The sequence below is a fragment of the Barbatula barbatula genome (assembly GCF_947034865.1).
Source record: "Barbatula barbatula genome assembly, chromosome: 23".
In the NCBI taxonomy this organism is placed as follows: domain Eukaryota; kingdom Metazoa; phylum Chordata; class Actinopteri; order Cypriniformes; family Nemacheilidae; genus Barbatula; species Barbatula barbatula.
This window is the reverse complement of record NC_136786.1, coordinates 11,385,542-11,400,436: the sequence shown is the minus strand read 5'-3', so window position 1 is coordinate 11,400,436 and position 14,895 is coordinate 11,385,542. Positions and strand designations below refer to the sequence as shown.

The following is a 14,895-nucleotide window of genomic DNA, read 5'->3' as shown; positions in this document are numbered from 1 at the left end:
ACTTGCATTGCTTCTTTACAGAGAAACTAAATGATAACTTTAATAGTCGCTCTGGGTGACTAATGTTGTTATTACAATGACTCAGCACTACATTTATTAGTAAGAATTGTTTATTAAAGAAAGATAAGTATGTGTGTGTATCTTTTAAACTATGGCATACTGGACAATATGTTTTATACGGTCATTCCTTTAATGGAATATATATACAGCTACACATACCCACAGTGAAGTGTTAACCTAGTCTGTATATTTAGACGACTCTACTTGTATTAACATTAAGGAGTTAAGGGACATTCATAGCATACACATCACAGACAAACCCACACGGCTGTCAGGTTATCACCGGAGTAAAGAGAATAAAACATTGTGTGGTTCAGAGAGCATTCTGTGTGTGTTTTGCAAACAAGTTTTCTCTTAGCTACTCTGGTGACATGTTCTTGACTACTGCAGTAAAACCCTCCAGCTACAAAACAAATATTTTTCAGAATACTACTTACGAGTCTGTGGTTCTGTTTTTTATTTGTTTAAATCAGTGGTTCTTATTTTTCCATCTTCATGCAGCTTAATGAAGTGTTCTCTTAGTTTTGCCGGTGCTAGACTAGAATTGCTCAATTTGGCATTGCAAATCATGCTGTTAGGACGCTGACTCCCATCTCGTTCTATTATACACGTGAATCCATATTGTACATATTCGTCCGACCAAATTCTTTTTTTGCTAGACATATTTAGTGCGAAAGGGTTAAAATATTAAGAAAGAAATCACACGACGTACCATCACGACAGTCACAAGTCGACTACTGGGCGGACCAAATTCCCTGCAGCACAGATAGGCCAAGCGATGTTGCGTGATCACCTGCAGCCAATGATGGCCAATCGGGGTGTGTCATCACGAATCATATGAGTCTGGTGTGTGTCTTGACCTCCACCGAACCCCTGAGACTGACTCACCGAACCCCTGGGGTTCGATCGAACCCAGGTTAAGAACCACTGGTTTAAATCATCCTTTAATACATTTAAGTGGAACACAGAATGAGTGTTTTTTGTGTGTTTTGTTTGGACAGATTTACGTTAGACAAGCATGTATTGATGTCCACGTGACTTTGCCTTCAGTCTTCAGTAACGTTGCGATCTACGACATTACAACCCACTTTTGACGACATTTAACCGGTCCTGGTTTTAGCGTGTGTGTGTGTGCATGTGTGCACGTGTGTTTTTGCATGTGTGTGTGTGTTTGGGGGCAGCATCTACCGGGTGTTGTAAGACTTGTTGATAACTAGTTACAGTTACGTCTTTCGGGATGTAGATAAAATCATCTGCTAAATGCAAAAATGTAAGCCATATTACCATTCACTTTGATTATGCATCTGCTATAAATGACTTCAGTGTTGCGCAATAAATGATGATGCATATTGGCAAAGCTGTCATTTTTGGCTGAACTGTCCCATTAAACACCTCAAACATGTTTTGGAGTCACTTTGAACCTTAACTCCCTTCAACCTCACTGAGGACTGTTATCTGGCTCCCATTCTAACAGCAAACCGAGGGATTTTGTGAGCAAGCTTCAAATTCACTGACACACACATGACCCTCAAGACTGTGCTCCACAGGAAGTCCTCCCCTTGTTTTCCTTTAGCTTAAAGGGTTCTTCTTCGTCTTTCTCTTCATCAGCAGTCCTGCTTTCTCTCTCAGTCACACATCTCTTCCTTTTTATTTCCCTCTTTCACTTCTTATTCCCCTCTTTTCTCTTTGCATTGAGGTGTGCCAGGCTCGAAGGAGTGCCAAGAGAGTTACAAAAACCGTATTCATTGCGGTGTACAATCGCAAACGCACACATGCACACAACACGTCCTGTCTAAACAATGCTCCTGGGCTGAGTCTGGGGGAGTGATTTAAGTTGGTGTAAAGGGACGGCGTAGGAAGTGTCCGAGCGAGAGAGGGTTTGGAGAACTGCAGCAGGAAAAAAGTTTCAGTCTCTCTCGATCTCTCATTCACGCTTGGGTGGTTGTTTGGATGTATAATCCGCGACAGAACTAATAGGGTGAGTAATATGACTCTCAATCTTTCTTCTTCACGCTTAGACAAATGTAAAGGCATATAACAAACACTGTTCAGCTCCTCTGCCTGCCGTGACGCATTAAAAACCTCTGTTTTGGGTTTCAGTAGCTCTTGAGACATGTTTAGAGCTGAATTAAAACACAAATGCAGACTGCGCAGCGAGAAGGCTGTGTCGTATCCATTACTTTAAATAAGGTTTATAGTCACACCCCCCTGTATTTGTTCTTTAATGACTTCAGTGGGCTTTATAGTTTATAGGGGCTTTCGCTACTTATGGTCATTTATTGCTCGAGGGAAACTGTGATGCGGTGTCTGTGATGATATGAAGGGATTTTGAGGACATTGGGGGTCTCGTGAGTGACCTTAAGTGAGTTTGAGATGCATTATGATGCATCATGTTGGACCCTTTCTGCCAGGGATCTTTTAAGACGCTTAAAGCTAATGATAAAATCATGTATAAATGTATCTGCACTATGCGCCAATGGTGCTTTTTTCTACATTTTGAAATTGTGAAGATGGAAGTTTAGCTTTGACCAAACGTTGTGGTGTAGCTTGAAAGAAAAAATGCTTTTTTCTCCAGCTTTACAACTTGATTATACATCCAAAGGTGTAAATTTAAGTTGTGCGGTGACATTTTATTTACATGGCGAGTTATGTATTCATTCGTTCGGCAGACACTTATGCACTGGAACTTTCACTGGAAAAACTAATTGAGAGCTATAAAGTCATTGTTTTCTTGTGACATCATCTGAATTTTTCAATTGGCTTAGTTGATGTTTAATTGCGGAAACAGGCATTTGTAAAATATACCAAACTATACCTGAGCCAATTAATTGAGATGCAACAAGCCAATAATAAATAGCCAACAAGTTTTTTTCAGTATGCGTGTTATCTAGGAATCAAACCCTTGAGCTTTACATTGCTAGTGCTCTATTATTTGAGCCACAGGAACACATTTCTACCAACAATTTTCACCAACCAAGTGCTTGGCATCCAATTTGAACCATCATTTGGCTTATTGCAGTCATTTATTAGTCTTTCCATAAATGTGTGCAAGTGTAAAGTTGTTTTACGACTCTCTCATGGAGTCCCGCCTTTCTATTATGAATTATTTTGCTGCTGTTAACGATATTTACAATCGAACGAAATTCAAACTGCGTTTGATTGGTTTCATAGCTCTGTCAGCTTTACGGTCAGCAGTCAGAATTCTTTGTGGTTGTGACAACTTTTCCAAGTTTTTCCCTGCACGCTGTTTAAGCGGATTTGCATCTGGAGGTCTTGGGCTGTATCCCATTCACGGTCTGTAAGAAATATCAAAGCTTTCCTCTCAAGGTTGTTTGGTTGTTGGGCTATCATTTTGAGATCAATTCATTAGTGCTGATAGCTGGAACTGGAGTTTTATGATGAGGAAACCTCTGAATGTGTGTGGGGGGGTTCTCAGGATCCAGAATTTAGGGGAAGATCTATAAGAGGCCTGGAGTATGGACAGAGGATGCAGTATCTGTTTTACATTTTCTTTCCAAAATCAAGTAGTAAACCTACAAATGTTCAGATTTGTTTGTTTCATTTCCAATTTTATTGATCATTTTCAACCTTATTTATATTTTATAGAGTGATATAACAAGTGTGATCCATTTTTCGTGGTCTTTATAGGACCTTGGTGACATGAAAGCAATAAAGACAAAGGTAACATAATACAGGTTTAGATTGACATGAGGGTGAATAAATGATCAACAATTCCTTTAAACCTATGTGAGCCGAAAACAAGTCATTTATTCCTGCAGTTTCAAATCCCAGCCTCACATTATTGAGAAGGCAGTGTGTGTCAGCAGTTTTTAAGAATCAAACTCATGCGCACGAAACATGATGTCATTGCAAAGAAATCACCAAATCATCTGCAAGTCTCGGATGAAACATCCAATCCGATTGAGATGGACTTAACCTCTCACACTCAGCAGAGTGGTAATTTTCTTTAGGCCTTTGCTGTTTGATTCTGGGTGCGATATCAGCGTCCCTCCTCTGTTCTTGGACACAGAACTGCACCTGTAGCACCATCTCGGCAGAGGCTTTAGCATTAAATATTAATCCTGTCTGGGAGCACATGCCCCTTTTATAAGTCTGGCGATAAGATACGAACTAATCGCTAATTGAATCGCCCTTGTTTAACCAACTTCCTCAAAGGTTCCTCGACACTTTTCTAATCCAACTCTCCTTGGAAGGAAAGTGTTTCTTTTCAACCTTTTTCATGATGAAAACCTCAGCAAGACTTAAAAAAACACATGTAAGAATAACTGAAGTCTTTCCAGAACTAAATGTTGTTTAGAAGACGCTGGCTTGATCGCAATAACTGGCTGCTTCAAGAAGGGATATGGTTACAGAAGCAAATTGTTAAATCTTTGGAATGAAGGTGGGTAAATTTTCATTTTGGATGAAGTATCCTTTTAAAGCTGAAGTGTACCACTTCTGCCCTAAGCGCATCATCAAATGAAATTGCAGAAAATAACAAGACTTTCTTATTGGTTGGAAAAAGAGATGGTCCTGCCCTACAAGGCCAACAAGTTACTTAATAGTTGACTATATGCAAATATGGGATGAAAGTATTTAAAAAATTAACATTAGCTTTAAATCCTTCTCTCTTTATGTCTCTTTCTCCCGAGTGAGGCTGGTAAAGTGACAGCCCGACACTTTCATTACCTCACAACATGGTGAGGAATGAGGCAACCCACAACTTACATAAGCCTGACCTGCTGACTCGCCTGGCCTGTGTAGGGCTTCTTAAAGCCTTCTCTTTATAGTTCACCACATAAAAGGATAATTGAATGAATGGATGGTTTTTGTTTTTGCTCTTTCATGACCTGAATATGGAGGCCAGAGTGGTGATTTTTGCATCATCCTTCCATGGTTTGTCCGTGAGGCTTGCTGTGAGATGGATTATGCTGAGAAGTAAAGTGAAATTCCCCGGATGCGACATGGAATATGGTGGGTTTATGGGTTGTGTATCTGTTTTTATGTGCTGTGTTGGGCTTAGTGGTTTTTATGAGGATGTGTTGTTTTGAATGTAAAGTGGTGTGGATGCTTGTTAGCTTAAAGCATATTAGTAGCGTAATGTCAGGCCGTCGTTGACGCAAATAAAGCAGACAGGGTGAGCAGAACCTTAACGTGGGGCAGATTCATTTTAATGTGTGAGATGAGTTAAATGAGAGACAAAAAACTAGCACAGACGTGTAGGAAATTGGTTGGTGACAACAGTTATACAACAGTTGTTCGAAGGATCCTGTTTATTGTTGTTTAAAACATACACAAAAGAAGATATTTTGAGAAATGTCTCAGTTGTGTCAATACAATGAAAGTCAATTGGGCCAATGGTTGTTGGATCTTCTTTTGTGTTCTGTAGAGTCATATAGATTTGGAATGACAAGAGAAATTTTCATTTTTGGCTGAACTGTACATTCAACACAGTTCACAAAACATAAAGTATATACAATTAGCATTTTCCTACCTTTTGGATTTGTTTATTGTAATCTAGTACATGTGAGATCAAAGATTTCATGCTCTTCTAAGACATCATCCATATGCCCTCATACCCGTCACATCCCCACATAGTAATGCATCAGGATGCCTGTAATATTTTCTACAGGTGCAATTGCGGGCACCCTATCGCCATGGGAACCACTGAGGCAATGAAGGATCGATGACAACCAGCCTAAAACGGAGTCAGACCGGAGGCTGATTTAACTCACATTCCCAACAGATAACAGCAACATGATGGTGAATCGCACCTGACAGGTGTCATGTTCTTTTAGTGGCTCTTTCTTGAACAAATAGAACTTCTTCTACGGCTCATTTTGTATTTTAAACTCAATATTTCTTTTAAAATGACCAGAATATAATATAGACAATTGCAGTACTTACCACTTTCCAATGATACAAAAGCTATTTAAAAAAATATGTCAACCATTAGTAAATACCCAAGTTCTTGTCTTGTACAAGAGAGCACTGAAATTTTAAGTTATTCCATCATTATTAAGGATTTATGGAACATTCCTGTAATCCTTGTGTCTCAATGACTTTCATTTTATAATTAAGATTATAAGTGTTTTTTTCATCCCAGCTGGACAAGAGTGTGTGTATTTGTTGAGTAGTTAATTATGTTTGGTCTTTAGTAAGTCTTTGGGCATTAAACATGGCTAATCTTAATAGATGGGGATGAAATCCTGCTAACTGCATTTTTATTCTCCTTTCTACAGTCAGGAGCTTTTTCGAGCTTTTATGTCATTTCACTCTTTCTCTCTCTTTTTTCGTTTATCCTCATTTATCTGCTCTGGCCATATGTTCATCACGTTTATCGTGCACTGTTTTTTAATCAATTGTTTCTTCTTCATTCAAGAGATATTTTTTGAATGGCCGCGTTCAGGGCTGAGCAGTTGGAGAAGGCTTACTGGCTGCAAGGAAAGACGCAATTTTCCATAATGCCTGTTTGGCTGTGGTTATGTGATTATTCGTTTTCATGCGACTGGAATGCGTCTCGACCATAAAAATGTTTGCAGGCAGTTGAATGAACTAGATGAAACTTGAAATGCGTTTGTGGAATAACCTCAGTCTGAGACAGTAGCACAACAAAACCTAGACTTTATTTATTGGTAATGTTTCCTTTGTTTGTCCTCGGATATGGTCAGATAAGTAGGTTTAGTCTATGTTGTGGAGTGGTGGGTATGTTTATACAGTGAAGAAATGATCTTTCTTGGATGATACAAACAACACTGATCCAGAAGCACTTCCTGTTTGATCCTTTTATAAGGATACATAAACAAAGAAATGTATACAGGTTTAAAAAAACTGACAGTGAGTAAATAATTACAGAATTTTCTATATTGGGTGAACTGGTTCTTAAAACATTTCACACAATTCGGGGTCTCATTTGTTAGTTTGTTTACAAATTCTCAGACTCATTGGTTGAAAGGCTAATGGTTATTTCTGGGTCTGAGTGGGTTTTTGGGGTCTTCGGTCTTAAGGTGACTTCTGAATGGAAGGAAGGAAATGCTTCAGGAAAATATTAACAATGTTAGTAGAAGTAGGACAGGCAGCGAGTCCTCCGCCCGCTCCTCAAATGTTTTCCTGCGTTCCACTATCAGTCCTCATTCCTCAAATGGAAGTTTACCTCGTGGCTTCCTCTTTCAAAGCCAGAATTGTCAAGCAGTAGACAAACCCCCAAAATAAACATTTTGTATATTTTATAGACTGTTTCAAAGGGACAACATAAATAAACATGTATGCGCATGCGTGCATTTGTGGACTGCTCTTAGTTTCAGGTACACATTCACAAACAATAGAGCGCCTGTAGATTATTTCTGTTATCAAACGAAAGAAACCGAGATGAACCGCTAGTTGGCTAAACTTCATAATATTCCAATATTTTGAATTTAGACTGCGACACAAAGCTCAACCGCTAGATGTCAATGTAACATGTGGTTTCATTAAATGCGACCAAACAATATGACACATTCAACAAATTGTTTATTTAATACAATTATTATACAATTAAAGAAAATAGATTAATATGAACATAAATTAAATTGAAATGGTTGTATTATTAGACACTAGCCAAACACAGACCAGATGTTAACTGCAGTCCAGGGCGCGCACGTCCAATGAAACGGTTTATAAATCCAAACTTAATCGGTCATTTGGTCTTCTACAGAATGTCCAGTGTGTCTCCAGATATTTGGGACCTCAAGGAAATGTATAGGATTTCCAAAATGTAAAACAAAGAAATGTTATGGTCGAAAATAAGTAACCAATATCTACAATTTAAAATTTGCATATCAAAAAAGAATTTAGGACATTAACAGTGTTAAGTCCATAATAGAAAAGGTCAGATTTCATCGCTTTCATTAAATCAAAAGAGTCTAGAGAGCTTTATTGCCAGTGTGCTTGGACTTCCAATGCACATACAGGTTGAAAAAGTGACAAGGCACAGGTAACAAAAAGAAAAAAGAAACATGTGAGAGACAATACACATATCAAGGAAAGGACAATATTAAACAAAAGAAAAACAGGCAGTATATTATATGTACAGATATGCTATATACAAATTTCACTGTGTTACAGTATATACAAGTGATGCAGGGGAATGTGGATAGCTGAATATTATATCAACAACATATGTATAATAAATATGAGTATATACATAGTTGTGTGTTGCACATGTTTTTATTGCACAGTAGGAGAACATTTAACTGTTAATGAGGTAGATGTCCTGAGGGAAGAAACTTTCCCTATGTCTGGCTGTTTTGGTGCTCTGTAGCTCAAAGTAGTTGTGCCTGTGATTCGCTCAGCAGTACGGACTATCCATTGTAGTTTTACAGCTGAGCGAACCAGACAGTTATGGAAGTGCAAAGGACGGATTAAATGAAAGCAGAGTAGAACTGAAAGAGCAGCTCCTGCGTCAAGATGAACTTCCTCAGCTGGCGAAGGAAGTACAGCCCTTTTTGACAATAGAGTCCATGTGAATGTCCCACTTCAGGTCCTGTGAGATGGTGGTGCCAAGGAACCTGAATGACTCTACTGTGGCCACAGTGCTGTTCATGATGGTGAGTGGGGGGAGAGCCATGGGGTTTTCTCCTAAAGTCCACTATCATCACCCCTGTTTGAGCGTGTTCAGCTCCAAGTTGTTATGACTACACCAGACAGCCAGCTGCTCAACCTCACGTCATCGCCCTGTATGAGGCCAATAACTGTAGCTTTGTCGTCCAACTTCAGAATCTTGGCAGGGGGTTCAGTAGAGGTGCATAGGGAGAAGAGCAGTGGGGAGAGCACACATCCCTGGGGGGCACCAGTGCTGATGGTACGACTGTTAGATGTTCTAACTAGCTGTTGCCTGTCTGTCAGAAAGCTGGTGATCTATTGACAGACAGAGCTAGAAACAGGAAGATCTGTGAGAGAATGGAAGCCAGCTGGTCAGCTCAGGATTTAAGACTGGCTGGTGAAACACCGTCTGGGCCTGGTGCATTCCTTCTCTTTTGTTTCCTAAAGTCCTGACGCACATTATCTTCACTGATCTGTAGTGCAGAAGGAGAGGAGAGGGGGATTGCTGGAGCTCTTGATGGCTGTGTAGAGAGGTGGTCGGTGTGGGGTGTGAGACCGGGCGTTTCAAATCAAATTTTGGCTTACTCTCAAATCATGCTGGGATATCATGATTCATCACATGGGTCATTTTTCTGGGTTCCTGCCAGTTTGAGTGCATGCTGTTTTTAAAAGCAAAAGGCAGATACTAATACTATGACATTGTAATGTTTAGCTTGAATTTACCTTTAAGGTTATGCTGATGATTTGTAAAGAAACAATTTGTGTGTAAATGCAAAACAGAAGACGTTTCACTAGCGATCTCATCACAGACATTTGGGTCCAAACACTTTTCATACTGGGTGACATTAAGCAAATGGCATTTAATACACACCCAAATGACTTACAGTTCTTATTGAACTGTATTACAATGTGTGGTTCTGCACCTGTTTATTTAGATGAATGATAACATAATGCACACAACTTTTTCTTTCAAACAAACAAATGCATACATTTTAAACTAATCCTTAGCGTTCATCCTTAAAATATGTTTTGGTTGTTTTTGTAAAAATGGCATGATTCAGTTTAATATAGTAAATATGTGTTTCATAACTTGTAATCTTATTATGATGTTGATATTTGTGTAAATCAAATGGGAATTAAGAGATGATGTGTTTTAAATGAAGTACACTGCTGCATAATCTGGATTGGAAGGAAATCGGATTAGGATGGGAAAGGACGTGAATCTGGATCTTTTAACACATGGACATTTTCTATAGTGTCTTTGACTTCATTCTTGCAAGCCTTGTCCTTCCTGATGTCTTTCTGCCTTGTGATCTTGTGTGTGTGTGTTAGTCTGTGTAGCTGGGTTCTTACTGCATTACAGCACTGACATGGCTCACTGCTGATGACATCGTAAGACTGGGAGGCGACCTGGCAGGGATGATGTCATGGAAAGCAAATCGGAACTAATGCAGTTCTTTCTTTCTTGCAGAATCTTTCTTTCCCCTCTTCGGTTTTTGCATCGTTGTATCTTTTTAACTCATGTTTTCCTTTTGACCTCCAGTGTATTTTTCTCTATAATGTGATACACAGCCAGTGTTTGTTCTTTGTCTACATAATAGCAATTATGTTTTTAAGCTGCTGAACAATTGTGTTATTCAATGGATATTGTTCAGAATATCTGATAATGTCAGAAGACAAGATATGACGCATGTACAGTAGAAATTACTTTACCAGATGCATGTGCACGTAGTTCAACACTAGATGGCGCCATAATGATAAAGGGACCATTCACAGTTGTGCTTTATATGATGATATTATATCTAAATGGATGCACACCAGTGTTGGCTGAGAACAGGCTGTACAGAAAACATAAAAACATTATTGCAAATATTTCTAGATTATAAGACTTTGTCTACCCAAATGTAATACTGACAGATTATGTAATCATACACTCACTTGTGCTTAAACATTTGAGCTTTTTTCTGTTACTAAGAACATCAAACAAACCTTTCAAATATCTTTCACTTAACAATTCAGGATTGTTTGAGTTTGGGCCAGTTCAATGTAGTGTTTATTTAACTTGATGGTATCTTAGAGGCCGTTTACACAAGACCGTTTTCAACTAAAAGCAGAAAACCTTTTAACCGTTTTGGCTGTCCACTGGCCTGGCGTGTATACTACAGCGTTTTTATCCGTTTTCCTGGATCCGTGTAAATGCAGACCGTTTTGATAACGCTGTCACGTGTACGTGAAACTTTTCAAAATCGCGAAGGAAAAAAGTTTCAGTTTTTCATCATGAAACAGTGGCCTTATTTCCGTAATGCTTATTGTAAATAATTTATTGTAAAATTCCATCTATTCCCGAGAAAAGACATCAATCCTTTACCACGACATCTGTGCTTTGGCGTGTTTGAATTCATGTAAATTTTGCACATCATGTGAGTCCAATGTAAAAGTCCATAGTGTGCATAAACTTAAAGATAAACCAGACAAAAAGATAGGATCATGCGAGACGAGTTTAATGGGTCACAAATGAAGAATGTGGTTGGTATACAGTAATGTCTGGACGAGATAGAGCACTTCCGTTTGAAGATGCTTATCTCGATTTGGAACAGTGAACTACAATCACATTTTAAATAAACTGTTGGAGCCTTATTATTACATTAAAACATCAATTGTTTTGTAACCGGTACCTTTCAAAAGACGTTGTCTTTATCTTTTATCAGACAGACAACTGTACTGCTGCCAAGACACTGACCCCTGTTACAGTTCGACAGATATAAAGATATACCTCATCTCTCTCTCTCTCTCTCTCTCTCTCTCTCTGACTCGCACATCTCTCCAGCTTCATGAATCATGGCTTCATTCTGCCAAATATAATCAAGATTCCCAAGCCTGTATGTGAGCAGCTGTTCAGAGGCGGGTCCCTCATCTCCTCTCTTCAGGGTGCTGCAAGCCCCTCTGTTGGCAGGGCAACCGTTGACACGGAGACAAACACACAGACGAGAGCTTCTTTACTCACTTTATTACGGGAAAGGGGTCAACAATGTCCAACCGTGCTGTAACTGGAATACACAAGCTCTCATTTAACACACACGTGCACATGAACACATGCTTGCCCAATAAAACAACATTTAAGATATTTTAAAACATTTGTGAATATCACTTTATGTAGTTAGAAAACTTAATTTCTGCATTTCACTTGTGATGGAGGGCCCTCTTGTGGAGACTGTCGGAACTTAAAAAGGCTGGATTGTCAAGGACAGTGTGAACTAAGACAGACAGACACATTTATTGAACCACCTGTCATAATAAATATTTCAAAAACTAAGACTAAAAACTTTTGTATAACATTTATACAGCAAATAAACTAAAACATATTTTTTACACATAATGACAAAAAAACTAGATTCACATATTTTTCCATAGTCTCTTTTGTTATCGACTGTAATTAAGCATCTTAATAAAATAATAAAAGTGTTTCTGGCAAAACACAAAATTCACAACAACCCTTTTTAACACTTAAATCAATAGTTCACCAGAAAATGAAAATTCTTTCATAATTTACTCCCAGATTCCCACATGTATAAGACTTTCTTTATTCAGTTTAACACAAACATATCATTTAAGATTACAATTCTATCATGTTATCTTTTTATACAGGACCAATAAAAAATGGGGTATACGTCATTAAAGTAATCCAAACTTTGCAGTCCAGTGGGTCAATAAATGATTTCTGAAGAAAAACAATACATTTGTGAGAGAAACAAATATACTTTGAGCTCAGTTTGCTTACATTTGAATATATTAAAATATGGTGGCACGTAAATAACGTCATAAATTGTGAGAGAACCAGTGAGATTTGAAGTTATCTGTGTGCGGCTTTATTTAAACTTGGATCTGTTTGTGTTATTGCTGTATGGAGAGAGATCTCATTTAAAACTGTAAATGAATATTAACACACACAAGCTGTCACACATCATCCCCTTCGCAATTATCTTCACTAAACACATTTGATAACATTCACAGCATACCCAAAAGGCTTCCTGTCTTATGGTAATAGAAAGTTTTGGCCCACACGTGCTCATGTTTTTGAATTGTATAGTGCACAAGGCTCTGTAGAAATAGGGACAGGTATTGCACTATAGTAACTGAACTGTGGCTTTAATCTGATAATGAAAGTGTTGAGCGGACTGAACTCTGACACTCTTTTCCAGATGAAAAGATCACGTCCACTGTAAATAGATACTGGAGGTTGAAAGCCGAACTCTTCCGGTGAGAGAACCCAAAAATGTGAACAGGCTGCATTGCGGCACCCTTGCAGTATCACAACGTTCCTCCTGTGGAGATATGAGACGCTGTTATCAAAAAAATCAGGTCACACACGCTGACAGTTCATTCGCTCCGCACACATGTGTTTATACACGTCTGTGAACGTGCGTGGATGTGTGAAAAGGTCAGAAGAGAAGATTGTAAACTTCCAACAGGAACAATGGCACGTCTGTTAAACAGATTGTTCACCCAAAAATCATTTCATCAATTACTTCCTCTCTGATTGTTCCAAGCCTGTAGAAATGTGTTTGTCATGCTTTACACAGAGAAAGGTATTTAGAAGAATGCTTGGAACCAAACAGATCTCATCCTCCATTGACTCCTTTTTTTTATCTTCCCTACTATGGCATTATTTGGGGAATGAGATCTGTTTGGTTACTGACATTGATTTTTGCAGAACAAAGACATTTATACAGATTTGGAACATCTTAATTGATTAAATGATGACAGATTTTCATTTTTGGGTAGACTGAAAAGCCTAATACACTGATTTTGTCACACTTTCAATATTTTGACAGACATCCAATCTTAGTTTCTATCTCTTTACGTAAGATGTGGCATCTTATATGAGATAAGCACAATGTCGCGTTATATTTATGATTTATGTTGTGAGAGTGTGTTTTGGTTTAATTTTGCCTAAAATATTTCAGTTTTCTGTCTTTGCCCCGTGTCCCTGTGGGAGTTTGTCACCGGCTCCATCCGTAGGCTTGTTGTTGTCAGAGGAACAAAACTTGTTGCAACTCCGAGAACCTTTTGGATTACTGAATTGATGGAGATAAAAACAGATTGTGCCTTAAGGCCCTGTCCATTATCGCATTGTCTTTACAGTGAACATCCATCCTATTCCACTTATATCGCATTCTATTACATAATTATGCTTTCTTAGTTAATAAAATGTAATTATCCCCACCCATATTTGTTTTGATGATGATCCCCGTATGCACTCTCGCTCAAGGGAAAAGACCTTTACACCTAAAGCTCATCCTGGTAAAGGACAGTGATTGACAGATGAACTCCATTACCCAGAATGCCTCAACGTTTAGAGGATCTTTAAATGAGCTAATAAGAAATAGAGACCAAGCAAAAGAAAAGATAGTCAGGCCTGCATCTACAGCTACACCTAAGACCAAAATATTGCAACCCTACGCACATTTAATTTGTTACCTCACACTAAAGATTCAAGCTAATGTTTGGTAGTGTGTGCAAAACTTGACTTTTCTTGCAAGTGTTTAAAGTCACTTAGAAGTGCTGAACATACTCTTCAAAACAAATGAATTGAGCATTAGTAGATTATGATAATTCATGGCTTATTCAAGTTTTGTGAGATGTGTGTGTTGATCATTTGTAAAATAGTTTGTGTAAGATTCACTCTTCTTATTAAATGATGCTATCATCCTTCAGTAAATCACTGTTTGCCGTAATGCAATATGCCCAGCAAACAAAAGAGCTCTGTCTACCCCACAGAGCGAGCGAGAGAGAGAAAGAGAGAGAACACATTGTTTTTAAAGAGGGAATGAAAGTTTATGAGTGGGTACACACAGCTACACATTCCTCCATAAATCCATTACTGAGCACAACTCTACACCACTGACCCAATACGCACCCAGACGTTTATACACGCACACAAACACATTTAGTTTCCATGTGTTATGGGGTACTTTTCATAGACATATATATTGTACAAACTGTATATTGTGTCCCCTTATCTTCACACTACCCCATCAACCCAGATAGCAAAAGTACATAGATGTCTTACTGGAAAACATCTGATAAACGCCTTAAAGCTCTATTCGGAACGGTAATTGTTTCTCATAAGGACGTCTGTAAAACTAAATCTGCATGGCTCCTTGGTCATAAAACTCATGCATTCAGACTAACATAAAATCACGGTGTAGGTGTGAGTTTGTAATCCCGCGAACCCCTGAAAATGCGCTTCTCATG

At 38.5% G+C, this 14,895-nt stretch overlaps 1 protein-coding gene across 4 annotated transcripts in view; it reads left to right on the top strand.

The window, feature by feature from the left end:
• Nucleotides 1-14,895, top strand: part of kiaa1217 (KIAA1217 ortholog) — a 90,925-nt gene that overhangs the window by 30,071 nt on the left and 45,959 nt on the right. Inside the window, exon 1 of one of the 4 annotated variants that reach the window (XM_079447644.1) lies at nt 1,887-2,038. The exons of the other annotated variants lie outside the window; for them this stretch is intronic. The gene's annotated coding sequence lies outside the window, so the exon portion shown is untranslated. Of the gene's footprint in view, nt 1-1,886; nt 2,039-14,895 lie in introns of those variants that run through there. 4 annotated transcript variants of the gene reach the window in all.